At 45.6% G+C, this 16,005-nt stretch overlaps 1 protein-coding gene across 2 annotated transcripts in view; it reads right to left on the bottom strand.

Moving 5' to 3' along the window:
* Positions 1-16,005, bottom strand: part of ADPRM (ADP-ribose/CDP-alcohol diphosphatase, manganese dependent) — a 331,886-nt gene that overhangs the window by 255,171 nt on the left and 60,710 nt on the right. For both annotated transcript variants that reach the window (XR_016388840.1, XR_016388841.1), the window contains exon 3: positions 1,902-2,005. The gene's annotated coding sequence lies outside the window, so the exon portion shown is untranslated. The remainder of the gene's footprint in view (positions 1-1,901; positions 2,006-16,005) is intronic.

Genomic DNA, 16,005 nt, shown 5'->3' on the forward strand with positions numbered 1-16,005 from the left:
ATTAAAGAAGAAAAAAAAATTCCATGCTAAAATTGGAAACAACTGAATATCCATCAATCTTTCAACAGGTGAGTAGATACACAAACTGTTGCATATCCATACAGGGGACTAGTACTGCTCAGCAGTAACGAATTATTTTTTATTGGAGTATAATTGCTTTACAGTGTTGTGCTAGTTTCTGTTATACAGTGAAGTGAATCAGCTATACGTACACTTATATCCCCTCCCTCTCGGACCTCCTTCCCACCCCATCCCCCCATCCCACTCATCTAGGTCGTCACAGAGCACTGAGCTGAGCGTCCTGTGCTCTATAGCACGTTCCCTCTAGCTATCTATTTTACGCATGGTAGTGTATATATGTCAATCCTAATCTCCAAATTCGTCCCACGCTCCCCTTCCCCCACTGTGTCTACGTCTACATCTCTATTCCTGCCCTGCAAATAGGTTCATCTGTACCATTTTTCTATATTCCACATATATGCATTAATATACAATATTTGTTTTTCTCTTTCAGGCTTGCTTCACTCTGTATGACAAGCTCTAGGTCCATCCACATTTCTACAAATGACCCAATTTCGTTCCTTTTTATGGCTCAGTAATATTCCATCGTATATATGTACCACATCTTCTTTATCCATTCTTCAGTAATGAATTACTGATAAAGCCAATGACAAGGATGAATCTCTAGATAATGCTGAGGGAAAGAAGCCTGATGTAGGGACTTCCCTGGTGGCCCAGTGGATAAGACTCTACATTCCCGATGCAGAAGGCCCAGGTTCGATCCCTGGTCAGGCAACTAGATCCCACATGCATGCCGCAACTAAGAGTTCGCATGCCACAACTAAGGAGCCTGTGTGCCACAACTAAGGAGCTGGTGAGCCACAACTAAGGAGCCTGCGAGCTGCAACTAAGTAGCCCGCAAGCTGCAACTAAGAAGCCCACCTGCTGGAACTAAGACCTGGTGCAACCAAGTAATAAATAAATAATTATTTAAAAAAAAAAGAAGCCTGATGTAAAAGAGCACATATTGTATGTTTCCCTCTATATAAAACTCAAGAAAATGAAAACTAAGCTAGAGGAACAGAAAATAGTTCCCTGGAGGTGGGGCGGGAGTGAAGGGAGTTGGACAGGGAGAGACGGATTTCAAAATTTAGCACAGGGATTAAGAGAGTAGCTGCTTATCTTACTCGCCATTCCAGATTCCATAGCAGATATTACCAACTGACCACAATGCTTTCCTGCATATACAGGCAGGTACCACACCCACTGATGTTTGTCCTGAGTCCTTCTCCTTGGGTCTGCCATCAGATGACTGAGCCCTGGGGTTAGTCCGTACTTTTGGCATTCATTTCTTCATCCTCTCTGCCAAAAGGTCAAATTTATCTGCCCAAAGGCTCAGTACAGCTTGGGAAATGTATGGGAAATATACCACTTCCCCTTGCTGTAGCTACTTTCTGTAGTCCCAGCCTCCTAGAACAAGGGGACTGCCACGGGGGCATGATGGCCACAGCTGACTGCACGGATAACAAAACTGACATGAGGGCAAAACAGACTGTGGGGGCTGTTTCTGAGGAGACGCAGTACAACTCCTTTGGTGCGCCCCGTGATGGCAGGGATCTCTGTCCATCTGGTTCTTTGATATATTCCAAACACCTAGCACAATGGTTGGCACGTAGTAGATACTCAATAAGTACTCACTGAAAGAATGAATGATAAACATTCTAAATTCTTCTTCTTTCTCTTTTTCCCATCAAAAGACCATTTGTTTTTCCATTGATTTCTAGCTGTTTTTCCCGTGAGAGCAGAGATCAATCTAATATCACTTGTTCACAGCCTACTACTGCATTGCAAATGATTTCAAGTCAGAGCCTGGCAAATCTGGAGCCACTAGAGGGTCTTACCTGAAACATTAGGTTGTAGCAGTAGCGGGAGGCAGGAGGGGTTTGAACAGAAAGTGCCAGACCTCTGGGTCCCAGGCAGGTCCACGGATGCTGCACGCTGACTTCTGGGGAGAAAGATCCATAGATCTTTGAATTTCGTTAAAGAGTGTTAATGCTGTGTTTTTGTGATTATGGGTATGACATGAAAATTAAACTACATTAGTGTTGTTTATAGATTTTGGAGAACTAAGACAGGGAGAAAAATTTATGAAAACTCATTTTAGCTGCATAATGCTAATTACCTATTTACACGAGCTACTTACCATTAATTCATAATTACTCTATACACAAAGAAATTGCACATACATTACATCTATGTCAGATGGATTCTGAGGCTTTATTTGAAACACTGTTAAGGATTTGGTCTCCTAATTAAGCATTTGCCCGTGACTTTAAGAAGATTTGTCTCATGCATTTCAAATCTCAGCCGACATTAGGATCACTTGGGGAGGTTTTAAAAAAAAGCCAATAAAAACGAACATGATATTTGGGATTTGTTTAAAATGATCCAACACAGAAAATGGGGTGGGGAGCAGGAAAGATGAAACAAAATTGATGAAACGCTGATAATCGTTAGAGCTGACTGATGGAGGTTCATTCATACAATTACCTCTATTTTATGTATGTTTTAGAATTACCTCAATAGAAAGATATGTGGGGAATTTCTTTGCACAGCTGTGAGAGGACAAAATACACTAACACAGACCTGGGGATATGGATGTTTCAGTTACTGGACACTTCCACCTCCATTAGCACATTTGCGTTCCCTGCCACCAAAATAATTCTTACTTGAACAATTCTCGGTGGTTCTATCTTCTATCTATCTCTCTATCTATCTATCTATGTATCTATCTATGTATCTATGTATCTATTATGTATGTATGTATCTAATCTATCTATGTATCTATCTATGTATCTCTATCTTTATCTCTCTATCTCTCTCTCTATCTATATCTATCTATCTATCTATCTATCTATCACTCCCTAGACCAATTCAATCAGAACGTCTGACGGAGGGGGCCCACACATATTCTAAAGTATCCAGATGACTCTAATGTGTGGCCAGGGTTGAGAACCACCAGGAAGGGAAAGTTTCTCAGGGCAAACCTCAGGTCAATTTTTTTTTTAATTAAATAAGCTGCTTTGACATGTCTACGAGAGCACGGACTACACACAGGAAGGCCTGGGTGGCAATAATAATCACCACCAGTTACAACGTTTCTCATATGTGTCACTGGGTGGGTTCCTTTACGTACATAAACTCATGTACTCTCCACAGCTACCTTATAAAGAAACTGAGGCTGGAAGAGGAGAAGTAATTGTCCCAGGGTCAATGGCTCCTAAGTGGCTGAGCTGGGATTCAATCCCTATCAATCAAAACTCTTTCTGCTCCAGCTTCTCTGAGTGTCGAAACAGAGGAATTAAGAGGTCCATGTCTCTTAAACCACCAACCATCTGCCAACCCATCCTCTGTTTATTTGTCTCCGCAGCCTCCCTGGATAGCTATGTTCTCACTCTTCTAGCCTATATCCCAGCCAAAGTGACTCCTTTCACCCTGCTTCTCCGAGTTTCCCCATTTCTGCATATAAATGTTCAAAACCCTTACAGAATGATAGTATTCTGTTGCCCACACCCACTTTGGGTGGATCTATAAAAATCTGTCCTAGAAACGGTTTTCCTTTATTTAAAAAACACGTTCACCACATTCCATGTGTCATGTTTATAGCCACATGTTTGGTCAGGTCTCAGAGCAGTGTGACAACAAACCAACAGAGCTGAGTAACCAAAATTAATTCCAAAATAACTCAAGTTCTTGATGGCATGTTTAATGTCCGTAGGTGTAAGACGTAAGGTGACTACAATATAAGGGGAAAGGGCAAAGGTACCTAGTTGTGAGATGGTGTCTACATTCTACTGGAAGTGGTGCAATACGGATTCTAAGTAAACTGAGACGACAAAAAATAAAAGACAACAAAGAGAAACAAATAATAAAATGGTAGCCCTAAATCCAAGACACAGATTAAAAGAGACTGTGCCAATGGATTTTTAAAAATTATTATAAGTTGCCTACAAGAAACTCACTTTAAAGATAATATTGGTATGTCGGGCTTCCCTGGTGGCACAGTGGTTGAGAGTCCACCTGCCGATGCAGGGGACACGGGTTTGTGCCCTGGTCTAGGAAGGTCCCACATGCTGTGGAGCGGCTGGGCCTGTGAGCCACGGCCGCTGAGCCTGCGCATCCGGAGCCTGTGCTCCGCAACGGGAGAGGCCATAGCAGTGAGAGGCCCGCATACCGCAAAAAAAAAAAAAATAAATTTTTTAATTTTAAAAAATAAAGATAATATTCGTATGTTAAAAGTAAATAAATGGAAAAAGATATATCATGCAAACTAACCAAAAGAAAGTTGGAGTGTCTATATTAATAACAGACAAAGCAGACTTCAGAGCAAAGAAAATTACCAGGGATAAAGAGGGACATTACATAATTATAAGAGGGTCAATTCACCAGAAGGCAGAACAACCATTAATGGATATACACCTAATAACAGACGCAAAAACTTACGGAACTGAAAGGAGAAATAGAAATAGACTAATTCACAATTTGTTAGGAGACTTCAGCTCCTCGCTCAATATTTGATAGAACCAGCAGAGAGAAAACCAACAAGGTTTCAACTATAAACTATATGGTTCTTCGGTCCTATCAGAACTGATAAACCATAAAACAATGGACTCTAACTGACCTTTATAAGACATTCCAGTCAACAGCAGCAGAATATACATTCCTTTCAAGTGCACATGGAACATTCACAAAAATGTCTATGACAGACCATATGCTGGGTCATTGAACAAATCTTAAATTTAAATGAATTGAAATCATACGATATATGTTCTCTGATTATAATGTAATTAAAATTGAAATCAATAATAGAAAGAAAAATTTCCACCCAGGGGACCACCCTGGAGGTGCAGTGGTTAAGAATCCGCCTGCCAATGCAAGGGACAAAGGTTCGAGCCCCGGTCCAGGGAGATCCCACATGCTGCGGAGCAACTAAGCCCGTGCACCACAACTACTGAGCCTGCAAGCCACAACTATTGAGCCCATGCGCCACAACGACTGAAGCCCGTGTGCCTAGAGCCCGTACTCCGCAACAAGAGAAGCCACCGCAATGAGAAGCCCACGCACCGCAACGAAGAGTAGCCCCTGCTTGCCGCAACTAGAGAAAGCCCACACACAGCAACAAAGACCCAACGCAGGCAAAAATAATTAATTAAAATAAATAAATGAAACTAGATAGCTTAAAACATACTAAAAAAAAATTTCCACCCAGAAGGAGAAGAGAGAGAGAGAAAGGGCCTGAGAAAATATTTGAAGAGACAATAGCTGAAAACGTCCCTAACATGGGAAAGGAAATACTCAAGTCTAGGAAGCACAGAGAGTCCCATACAGGATAAACCCAAGGAGGAACATGCTGAGAAAAATCTCCAAACACTTGGAAATCAAACAGTACACTGCTAAATAATTCACGGACCAAACACGAAGTCTCAAGGAAAATTAGAAAATATTTTGAAGTGAACAACAAATACAACCTATTTGTGCAATATGGCTGAAGTAAGGATTAGAGGGAAATTAATAGCTTTAAATGCTTATGTTTGAAAATAAAGAATAGCTCTCATGAGCATAGATGTAAAAATCCTCAATAAAATATAAGCAAGTTGAATCCAGCAATATATAAGAACAATATACCACGACCAAGTAGAGTTTATCCCAGGAATGTAAGGCAGGTTAGACAAAAAGTACTTAGACCTGGCAGCAAAAGAATGATTCATTCTTAAAGATTTATAAGTTGGACTTCATCAAAATTAAAAACCAGAAAAGGTTTTTGTTTGGTTGGTTTTTTGGCAGCGAAAACTGCAAAAGATACTGTTAAACAAATGAAAAGAGAAACTACAGTCTGGGAAAAAAGATTTTCAAATCACATACCCAACAAAATTCTTGTATCCAGAGTATATAAAAAATTTAATATATACAGAATTCTCAAAATTCAGTAAGAAGAAAATAACCCAATTTGAAAATGGGCAAAAGAGTGCAACAGACACTTCACCAAAGTTCACCACATGAGAGTAAATATGTTCAACATCAATAAGCCTGAGAAAAACGCAAATTAAAGCCACCCCAAGACACCATGACATACTTATTAGAATGACTAAAATGAAAAATACTGACAGTACCAAGTGCTAGCAAGGGTGTTGAGCAGCTAGAATGCTCATTCATTGCTGGTGGAAATGGAAAGTAGTCCAAGCCACTCTGAAAAACAGTTTGACAACTTCTTTCTTTTTTAAATTGAAATATAGTCGATTTACAGTGTTACGTTAGTTTCAGGTACAGCAAAGTAATTCAGTTATATATACATTTCAGACTATTTTCCATTATAGGTTATTACAAGATATTGAATATTGTTCCCTATGTCATACAGTAAATCCTTGTTGATTGTCTATTTTATATACAGTAGTGTGTATTATGTTAACTCTATACTCCTAATTTATCCTCGCCACTCCCCTTCCCTTTTGGTAACCATAAGTTTGTTTTCTATGTTTCACAACTTCTTATAAAGTTAAACACACACTTACCAGATGACCCATGAATCCCACTCCTGAATATTTTCCTCAACAAAAGTGGAAAGTTATGTTCACACAAAACCATAAATCTTTATAGCAGCTCTACTCATAACTGCCCCAAACTGGAAGCCACCCAAATGTCCTTTAAGTAGTGATTCAATAAACAAACTGTGGTACATCCACACAGTGAAATACTACGCAGCAAAAAAAGGAACATGGGGCTTCCCTGGTGGCACAGTGGTTGAGAGTCCGCCTGCCGATGCAGGGGACGCGGGTTCGTGCCCCGGTCCGGGAAGATCCCACATGCTGCGGAGCGGCTGGGCCCATGAGCCATGGCTGCTGAGGGTGCGTGTCCGGAGCCTGTGCTCCGCAACGGGAGAGGCTGCGACAGTGAGAGGCCTGCTATCGCAACAAAAAAACCAACAACAACAAAACATTCTAGGCTTTGCAGGCCAGGTATTATCTCATTTTCCCCTTCCCCCCCTCCCCTCCCCCCCTCCTCTTCCTCCTCCCCCTCCTCCTCCTCCCCCTCCCCCTCCTCCTCCCCTCCCCCTCCCCCTCCCCCTCCTCCCCTCCCCCTCCCCCTCCTCCCCTCCCCCTCCCCCTCCCCCTCCTCCTTCTCCTCCTCTCCATCCTCCTCCTCCTCCTCCTCTTATTCTCCTCCTTCTCCTCTTTCCTCTTCAACAAACCCTCTAAAAACATAAAAACTGTCCTGGCCGCAGGCAGTACAAAAGCAGGCAGCAGGCTGGATTTAGCCCCCAGGCTGCAGCTGGCTGACCCCATCCTAGGTCAATAATTCTCAAACATTAGTCCTTGGACCAGAGATGAAGCAGCATAGTGTCCTGCTGGTAAACTGGCTCTCATAAACCAAAACCCTCATCTTGCAGCATTTGCCAATTTCCATGGTGTAAAATGCTCCCACCGTGCCCAGTCTCAGACTACTAATGTGATGTCACTGAACCAGAGCTGTGAAGAGACATGCAGAGTCTTCCAGCCAGGACCAGGCAGCTCCAGCCCATCACTTTACCGGCATCGGCTGGGAAGCTGCTTAGCAAAGCACCCCTGGAAATTCTGGCACCGAGTACGGGAAACACTGTCCTTGGTTCTATGAGGTAGCAATCTGCTGATCCAGTCATTCAACAATGTTTATACAAGGCCCTGTACTAAGCCTGAGGAACGTCCCCACCCTCAAGGAGGCCAGAGTCTAGAAGAGACCTCACAAGCGGGCATTTATGACAACAGACTGTGATAAGTGGGTTCAGATGCTGAGACAGCACAAAGAAGGGGCAGCTAACTTGTTTGGGAAAATTATCCATGACTTGCAAATAAGACAAAAAGATGACTGTGTGGCCATTTAAAGCTATGCTGGAGCATTTTCTAAGAAGCCCACTGGAGGGTCACCTGACCTCTATGGGAACGCATCTTGACAAATTCTTGATTAGAGCTCGGGCATAAAATTAGAAGTTAACTCATATAAAACAGGTCAAGAGAGATTTTTTTTTTCTGTCCAGTAAATAAGTATAGAAATAAAAACTGACACTAATACTTTCTAATTCCAGTATGATTAAGTTCTTTATATACCACAGCTAGGAAGGAAAATAAAGCGAAAAGAACAGGATCACCTTGCCTAGCTCTGGTCCCCTACATTGTGAAACCTTGGCTATTTCCCATAAACCTGCAATATCTCCCTAACAATATCCACGTACCCTTGATTTTTACTATGCTGGTATCTGAAGATATGCCATGACCTTTAGGATTATGATAATGATCTGAGAAAACTGGTGTTTTTCACCATGAGAAGGCTAATTTAAACTTGATAACCTTGGTGATTTTGCAGCTTTTTTCTTTAAATGCTCATTGTGTTTTATATTTGGCAAGCCAGCCCTTCTGAAGCCTCATTCTCTGACATCTTTGAAAGTAAACTTTTTCTTTCACTTCCTAAACACTATCATCTCTGAGTCTTTGATGGAAGATAACGCAATGGGTGACTTTTTATTGCCCTGTTGGATATTAACCAGTTTTACACTGAACTGTAAAAGGTGAATTGGTACTTTTATCTCAGCATTCTTTTTTCCACTGACTACATAAATCCCAATTTTTCAAATCTTTAGTCAACCAGCTATTTTTCTTTCTGTCGATGCCCTCATGTATCAGGTAGCTTCAGCTGTGTAACAAAACCCCAAACTGAATGGCTTCAAACAAGAGCCATTTATTCAGCTCCTGATTCTTCATGTTGGCTGGGAAGTTCTTCTGGTCTGGGATGGCATGAGTAGACCCTACTGGACATGATTATGCACCTGTAGTTAGCTGGCAGGACACCTGGCACCTGAGTGATCTAAAACGTCCTTGCTTACGTGTCAGGGGATTGGCCAGCTAATGACCAGAGCAAGAGGGACAATTGGAACTGTGTCTCCCATCATCCAGCAGGCTAGCCCGAGCTTTTTATATAATGGTTGCTGGATTCCAAGAGCAGCAAGTGAGGGCAAGCACCAATATGCAAGTACTTTTCGAGTTTCTGCTTATTCCTCCTTTGTTATTGTGTCATTGGTCAAAGGATGTCACAGGGTGGGAAGGTATAGATACAGGGAGGCGTGGATAAATTGGAGACCTTACTGTAACAATTTATCACACCTCATTCATGAGTTGAATGAAAGTTTGGCACGTGTGTTAGAGAATTAAGCTCTTACAGGATGAAGAGATGCCCAAGGGGAACGCTGTAAAAAGACAGGGGTCAAAAAAGTGAAGAAGCAGTGAAGGGAAGTGCGCTCCAGGCAGAGGGAATAGTATATGCAAAGTCCTAGAGGTGGGGCTGCAAAGCCTGCTCCAGAAAGCTGCACACTGTGGCTGGAACGAAAGGCAAACCTAGTCTACCTGGATTTAAAACTTCTAGGTAGGCTATCAATGGCCAGAGCATTTTAATATGAAACTTTAACTGTTTTTGCTTTTTTTACTTTTTTGCTTTGTTTTTGCTTTTGTTACTTATCTCTGCCTTCTGAAAACAGTTGCATGCCCTGGAAGAAGCGAGATGGTCTTTGGTTGGTTGAGGATCAAGGTGTAATGGGCCATTGTGGCCTACAATGAAAGAACAAACAGAGGGAAGCCCTTGCCTCTGGGGAAAGGAAGGATTACTCACAGACTTCAAAGGAGGTTCCAGGAAGAAGGGAAGAGAAGCAGATATTAGAGGGGACTGGCAGGAAGCTGGGTGTGATCCTGGGGAATGTGCCCAAGAAGGGGGAGGGCATGCACTTGGGAAGAGCTGGGGGTGGGGAGAACCTGGCAAAAGACCACTGTGAAGGGCCTTGTTGTAGGATCCAGAGGCTGCATAGGCTCCCAGCCTCCACCGTCTCCACTCAAGCTATTCCTCCCGCGGTGGCCAGTGAGGACTTTGCTTTGATGGCACCCAGCAATTTCCCAGTGACGTCTCACCTTGGTCCCTATCTGAGTACCTCATCCTGGAAAACCCTCTCTCCATATCCCCCAAGCTCCCATAAGCCTAAGAAAAAGATCACTGGGGACCTGGCATGCTAATGAGACAGTGGATTAAGGGGCATCCCCTTCCTTCTGTATCTGTTTTTTAGGGTCTGATGGAGTGAAGTGAGACTGCACTGGATCAGCCAAAGAACCCCAAGCCTTCGCGGCCACGGCCGATTTCACAGCAGTACACTGGCCAGCTCAAACGCCTAACCCCCTCCCCAGAGGCAATCACTGTGACTTGTCCCGTGTGTGTTATTCCAAAAGCTTTGTGTGCATTTACACCCACTGAGCCTTGACATCCACAACTGTGGATTTCAGATGTGTTCTCAAACAGTTAAAGAAAGAGGGGAAAAAGCCTAAACAAACAACCTAGGCTCTTATAAGAAAACTGGATGAAAGTCGCTGGGTTGGCTCTCTGAAAGGGTTGAGTGATTTTATGCAAAGTAACCCATACGGGGTTGGGGGGGGTGGGGTCGGTGGGTCAGGTTCAAAAACAGCGGGGATGAGCGATGTAGCTTCATATCCAAAGTCGCTCTTCCTTAACTGCAGGAAGAAGCGTCAGTCAGCTTCTACAATTACCGCCTTGACACCTCCATCCGGCTCTCCTGATCACAGAGAGGAAAGAAAGCTACAGTGACTTGCAAGGAATGGGCCCCTGGGAGAAGAAAATGAGATTCTCCCCCTTAAACTCCAGAAGGGAGGGAGGAGCAAAGAAAGCCAGATTGACAGGGGAGCAGCTCAAAAGCTAATTAAGTCTTCACAGGAGCCAAGCGGGCCTCTCGCTGGTTCACTGCCAGCAAGCAAAGCTTTTCGATGTTGCTCTGAAATCTGGGCAGGCAGAGCCAACTCCAGGCCCCAGAATGAGGGCTGGTGGTACAGTTGCCAGAAATCTCAGGAAAGGAGGAAACTAAGAAGGAGCCCCTGGGCAGAATGAAGATCACCACCTAATTGTGCAAAGACAGCGTGAGAACGGCATTCAAAATCTTATCTTGAGGGCTTCCCTGGTGGCGCAGTGGTTAGGAATCCACCTGCCAATGCAGGGGACACGGGTTCGAGCCCTCGTCCTGGAAGATCCCACATGCCGCGGAGCAGCTAAGCCCATGTGCCACAACTGCTGAGCCTGCGCTCTAGAGCCCGTGCTCTGTAGCAAGAGTAGCCACCGCAGTGAAGAGTAGCCCCTGCTCACCGGAACTAGGGAAAGCCCGCACACAGCAACGAAGACCCAACGCAGCCAAAAATAAATAAATAAAATAAATAAATTTATTTTAAAAATCTTATCTTGATATGTAAATGATTCTTTCAGTAAATAACTGTATTGTAAGCAAAGGGGGCAAAAGCCATCCCCAAATGATACCCTCCCAGTCCACACCATGGATCAGGCACCACCTAGTGTCAGCTCCTGGAATTACAAGCACAGGCATTACGGGTTTGGCTACCTTTGCAAAGCTAAATCACAGAGTAACCATGGTACGCGCCCACAGCTTTTCTTTTACTCTGACCTTGCTGTAATTACACACCCACCTCCTGCCTCACTCTTTTGGTCTCTACAAAGGGCTAACACAAATAATGCTAATAATGTTTCCTTGCATTTGGGTGACCTTTCAGAATCTACAAAGCCCTTTCATATAAATGACCTCAAACCACGGGTAGGAGATAGGCAGGAAGGTGTAATGATCTCTGTCTTACCAAGAAAGAAAATTAAGGACCAGAAAGACAAAATAATCTACTCAAAGTCAAAGATGATTTCACGAGGGCACCAGTGCTGAAACGCACCTCCTCACCCCACCCACACCTCCCACTACCGCGCCGGCTCCAAGTTCAGAGCTGTTTCCTCTGGTCTCACTACAGCCTCTTGACTCACAGCTCACAGGAGAGTAAAGCAGGGAAGCCCAGGCCTGGCTGCAACCAGAGTCACCTGTGGAGCTTCAGACACACAGCAGGGCCCAGGTTCCATGTCCGGAAATTCTGATTTAACCAGTGTGGGGTAACACTGGGGCTTCGGTATTTTATAAGGCTCTCCAGCTGAGGTAACGTGCAGCCGGGATTGAAAACCACTGTGTTAAAGAAATAAAACAGCAGGAGAGAAAGCCATCATGCTTCAGTCTCAGAGAGCTTACAGCCACTAAAACACCAGACATGCCAGAGACTCCTGAATGTCACGGAGGCAGAATCCAGAGCTGCCCTTCTGATGCCCATCTCCTCAACACACATGGCTACATGCAGACAGACACACAAGCACACAGAGATACAGAGAGACACAGACACACACGGACATACAGACACACAGACACAGACACACATGTATGACAACTTGACAATATATCAGGGACACGTTATGCTTTTCTGGATTAGGACTTGCCCTCCTTTCTAAATAATTCATACCCAAACCTAAACAGGGGATTCCCAGGTTTCTACAGCCCCTCCAGGATTATGGGACCCCTTTGCATTTACTGAGATCATCACAGAAATCAGACCTCAGGAAACCCCGAAACTCCAGCCCACTCCCTGCTCTCTCTGCTCAGAGAACCACAACATACACAAAGGTCTCCGGTCAAGCTGTTCATGCCACCAGGAAGAGGCTGCCCCCAGAGCTGTCCACACAGAAAACTGGAACAACTGGATTTCTTGAACTTCAAGTGTCACTTGGGTAAGCCACGCAACATTTTCTGTGCTTGGTGAAGACTGGGTTAAAGCCAAGGCAACAGTAAGATACCTGCCACCCCCTGCACCTGTCCGGCCACCTTGCACACCTGCATAGAAGCCAGTGATGTTGGGGCTGGGGGTGGCTCTGTGTTCAAACGCAGCCTCCACTCCATTCCTGGGGCTAGGAGGCAGCACCCCGCTAAGGCTTCAGGTCCGCTGGGCGTGAGTACAGAGCACTCATTCATTCATTCAGTAAATATTTATCAAGCCCTTGCTATGTGCCAGGCTCTGGGTATATAGCAGTGAACCAAACAGACAAAAATCCCTGCCCTCATGGAGGTTCCATCCTAGTTGGATGGACAGACAGAAAACAAGATAAAAAATAATATACACACATGTTAGCTAGCATTAATGCTAGGGAAAAATGAGGTAAGAAAAGGGCAGGATGACTGTTGGAATTTCAGATGGATGAGAGAGGAGGTGACAGCTGAGTAAAGCGTGAAGGCAGTGAGAGGGCGGCGTGTGGGTACCTGGGAGAAGACGGGAACAGGAGATGCGAAGGTCCCAAGGTGGCAGCAGGCCTGGGGAGCTCAAGAAACAGTAAGGAGATGAGTTCAGAAGGAAGAAAGCAAGCAGATCGTTAGGGCCGTGTCTGCCTTGCAAGAGCTTTGGCTTTTACTCTGAGATGGGAGATCTACAGGAGGTGAGAAAGGGGAAGTGGAAAGAAAAACAAACGGAAGAAGAAAAAATATAAAGAGGTCTGTCTCTGGGAGGAAAGCAAAGGGGAGAGAGCACTGAAACCCCAGTGGGCTTGCTCTACTCTCCATGGCCACCCTGTCTCCTCTCTGCTCATCCTTCCTGGTTGACCAGACGCCTGAGCAGGCTTTGCCCATCTCCTACTGCTGCAATGTTCATCACTGTCCCAGAGGCACCTGGTTACATCCAGAGCTGGACCTGTCCCATGGGCTCAACCTTTCTACTGATGGACTGATTCCTGTCTGATGCTGGAAGGAAGGCAAAGATCCCAGGAAGTAAAGGGGCTCAGGGGTCTTTGCTGACCCAGCTGGAGCTCCAAAAGTTGGGTTTCTCTCTGCCTGGGAGACTGGGTATGAGAAACAAGGAAGGGCTTCACCCCACACCAACCTCTTATCAGGCCGTCACCCAAGCCCCAAGGCACCCATCAGCCCCTTCTCAGGGCCAAGAGAGAATGTGAGATCAGAAAAGTTGCTCCCCATCCATCTATCTCACCCAGAATGGGAGGATAGATTTGGGGCCTGGCCCTCCTGACAGTGTCCCAGGTTTCCTGTCCTTTAATGTCCAGACCTAAACAGTTCTAAGGTCACCCAGGGCAGAATGTAGACAGGTGGGGCCAACCAGTGACTGAGGGCAGCACATCCGAGTGAACCAGGGGTAGAAATAGATGCTGCCTCTCAAACTGCCCCACAAAAGCCTGGTCCCCAGTAGACTAGTAGCCTGACCCCCGCTCTTTCCATAGCCCAGCACTGCAGGGGGTCAGAGCCCCACTAAAGCACTCAGTACTGCGGGGCCTCTTCTGTCCTCTGGGGAGAAAGCTTCAAGCCTCCAGCAATCCCCTGACATACACTACATACAAGTTCTAACTCAGAAGAATGGACACTCTGCAAAGACACATTATAGATGCACCCTGATACCTCTGTAATGATTCCAAAAGTGTGGGCATTGGAGTTAGCCCAAACGGGGATCCAATCCAGTTGTGCAGCTGTGTGTCTTTGGGAAAGCTACCTGACTACTCTGAGCCTCATTTCCCTAGCCTGTAAAGCATGGAAGGTACAGAACTGTTGTGAGGATTACATGATATGTTCTGTTATGTACAGTGCCAGGCATCAGAGCCCTGATGTGGCAGCGCCCAGCGTGACACTGACAATGGGGCGGGCAGTGAGACTCCTACAGAGAGGGAGGCTGGTACCACCTGGGCATGCAACTTTCTCCCTGGCCTTCTCTAGATCCAGCCACGAGAGCTCCTGCCCCACCCATCCCTGCCATGGCAGGGCCACACCTGCACCACGCCCAAGGCACAGCTCGCCCAGATGCAGCATCCCTAGATGAGGAGCCCTCTGTTCTGGAAGGTCACCTTCCATAGCAGTCCTGCAGCTGAGCCAAGGGGAGCAGAGGAGTCTAACAGGATTAGGTGAATGAGGTCATGGCCAGGGTGGCCTGCCTGTGTCTTAGATGGTTGCAATTTTCAGCTGGTGATTAAGAGGCAGGCTCTGCAGGATTCAGGCTCATTACTATGTAATTGAATCTCCTCCCAGACACCAGCTGAGGGATGGGGAAGTTAAGTACATTTCCGAAGATCAGGAAGCCAGTCAGGCTGCCATCAGAGCTCCGTGGGGACAGTTCCGGGATGCTGGGAAGTGTCAGGTCCTCTGGGGACAGCGTTTGAGCAGAGAACTCTTTCTGTCAACTGGTGGCAGCCCCAGCAGCTGCTCTGATGAAGTGCCACCCCCTTCCTCTCAGCATCCATCCCGTTCTCAGCCCTGCCCCCGGGCCTCAGGACAAAAGCGCGGGGCTCCAGAGGAATCACGGGAAGAACCTCAGAGGTGGGGTAGCTGGACTGGGGTCCTTCAGCCGAGCTGCTGGGGGGCTGGGGCTGAGAGGGGTGGGGAGGCAGCGTGGCTAAGTGGTTAAGGGTGAGGCTCTAAAACCCAAGTCCACCATTTACTAGCTCAGTGACCTTGGGCAGGGTATTAACCTCTGTGTGCCTCAGTTTCCTCATCTGCAAAATGGCAATAATAAAATTACATATCTCATAGGTTTACAGCAAAGATGTAAAAAATAACGGGCATAAAACCCCGTGCAGGTGCTCGTGGCTGGTCTCTCTTGGCTTCCGGGCTCCCAGGGTCTGTGCCAGAGCACAGCTTTTCATGCCTTTCTCAGAACTCAGCAGGAAGAGAGCAGCAGCATTAGGTGCACACGCCTGGGACTCCATGGGGATGTATAAGAAGCCCTCACTATATTCTAGATGCTGAGCTAGGTATCTACTTAGAAAGTCTAAAGTGCACTTCATGGCATCCAAGGTAAGTATATGTTATATGGAAACAGGCTCAGAGACTCAGGGAGGAAAGGACCTTGGCCAGGGTCTCACACCCACAGCCAGCAAGTGAGGGGACCAGGGTTTGAACCCAGGTCTTCGTGACTCCACTGTTCATGTTCTTACGGAGTGCATCTTGTGGTGCTTTAACTGATGGAGGTCATAAGTTCCAGGAGAGAATCAACAGGAGGGTAGCTGAAGAGGCTCTTATTCCTCCTTGTCAGGGGAGCATAGAGGTCTCAAGACAGGAAAATAAACACT

This window comes from Delphinapterus leucas, chromosome 19, assembly GCF_059928025.1.
Source record: "Delphinapterus leucas isolate spDelLeu-1000000601 "Yukka" chromosome 19, BTC_Dleu_Yukka2, whole genome shotgun sequence".
Taxonomy (NCBI): domain Eukaryota; kingdom Metazoa; phylum Chordata; class Mammalia; order Artiodactyla; family Monodontidae; genus Delphinapterus; species Delphinapterus leucas.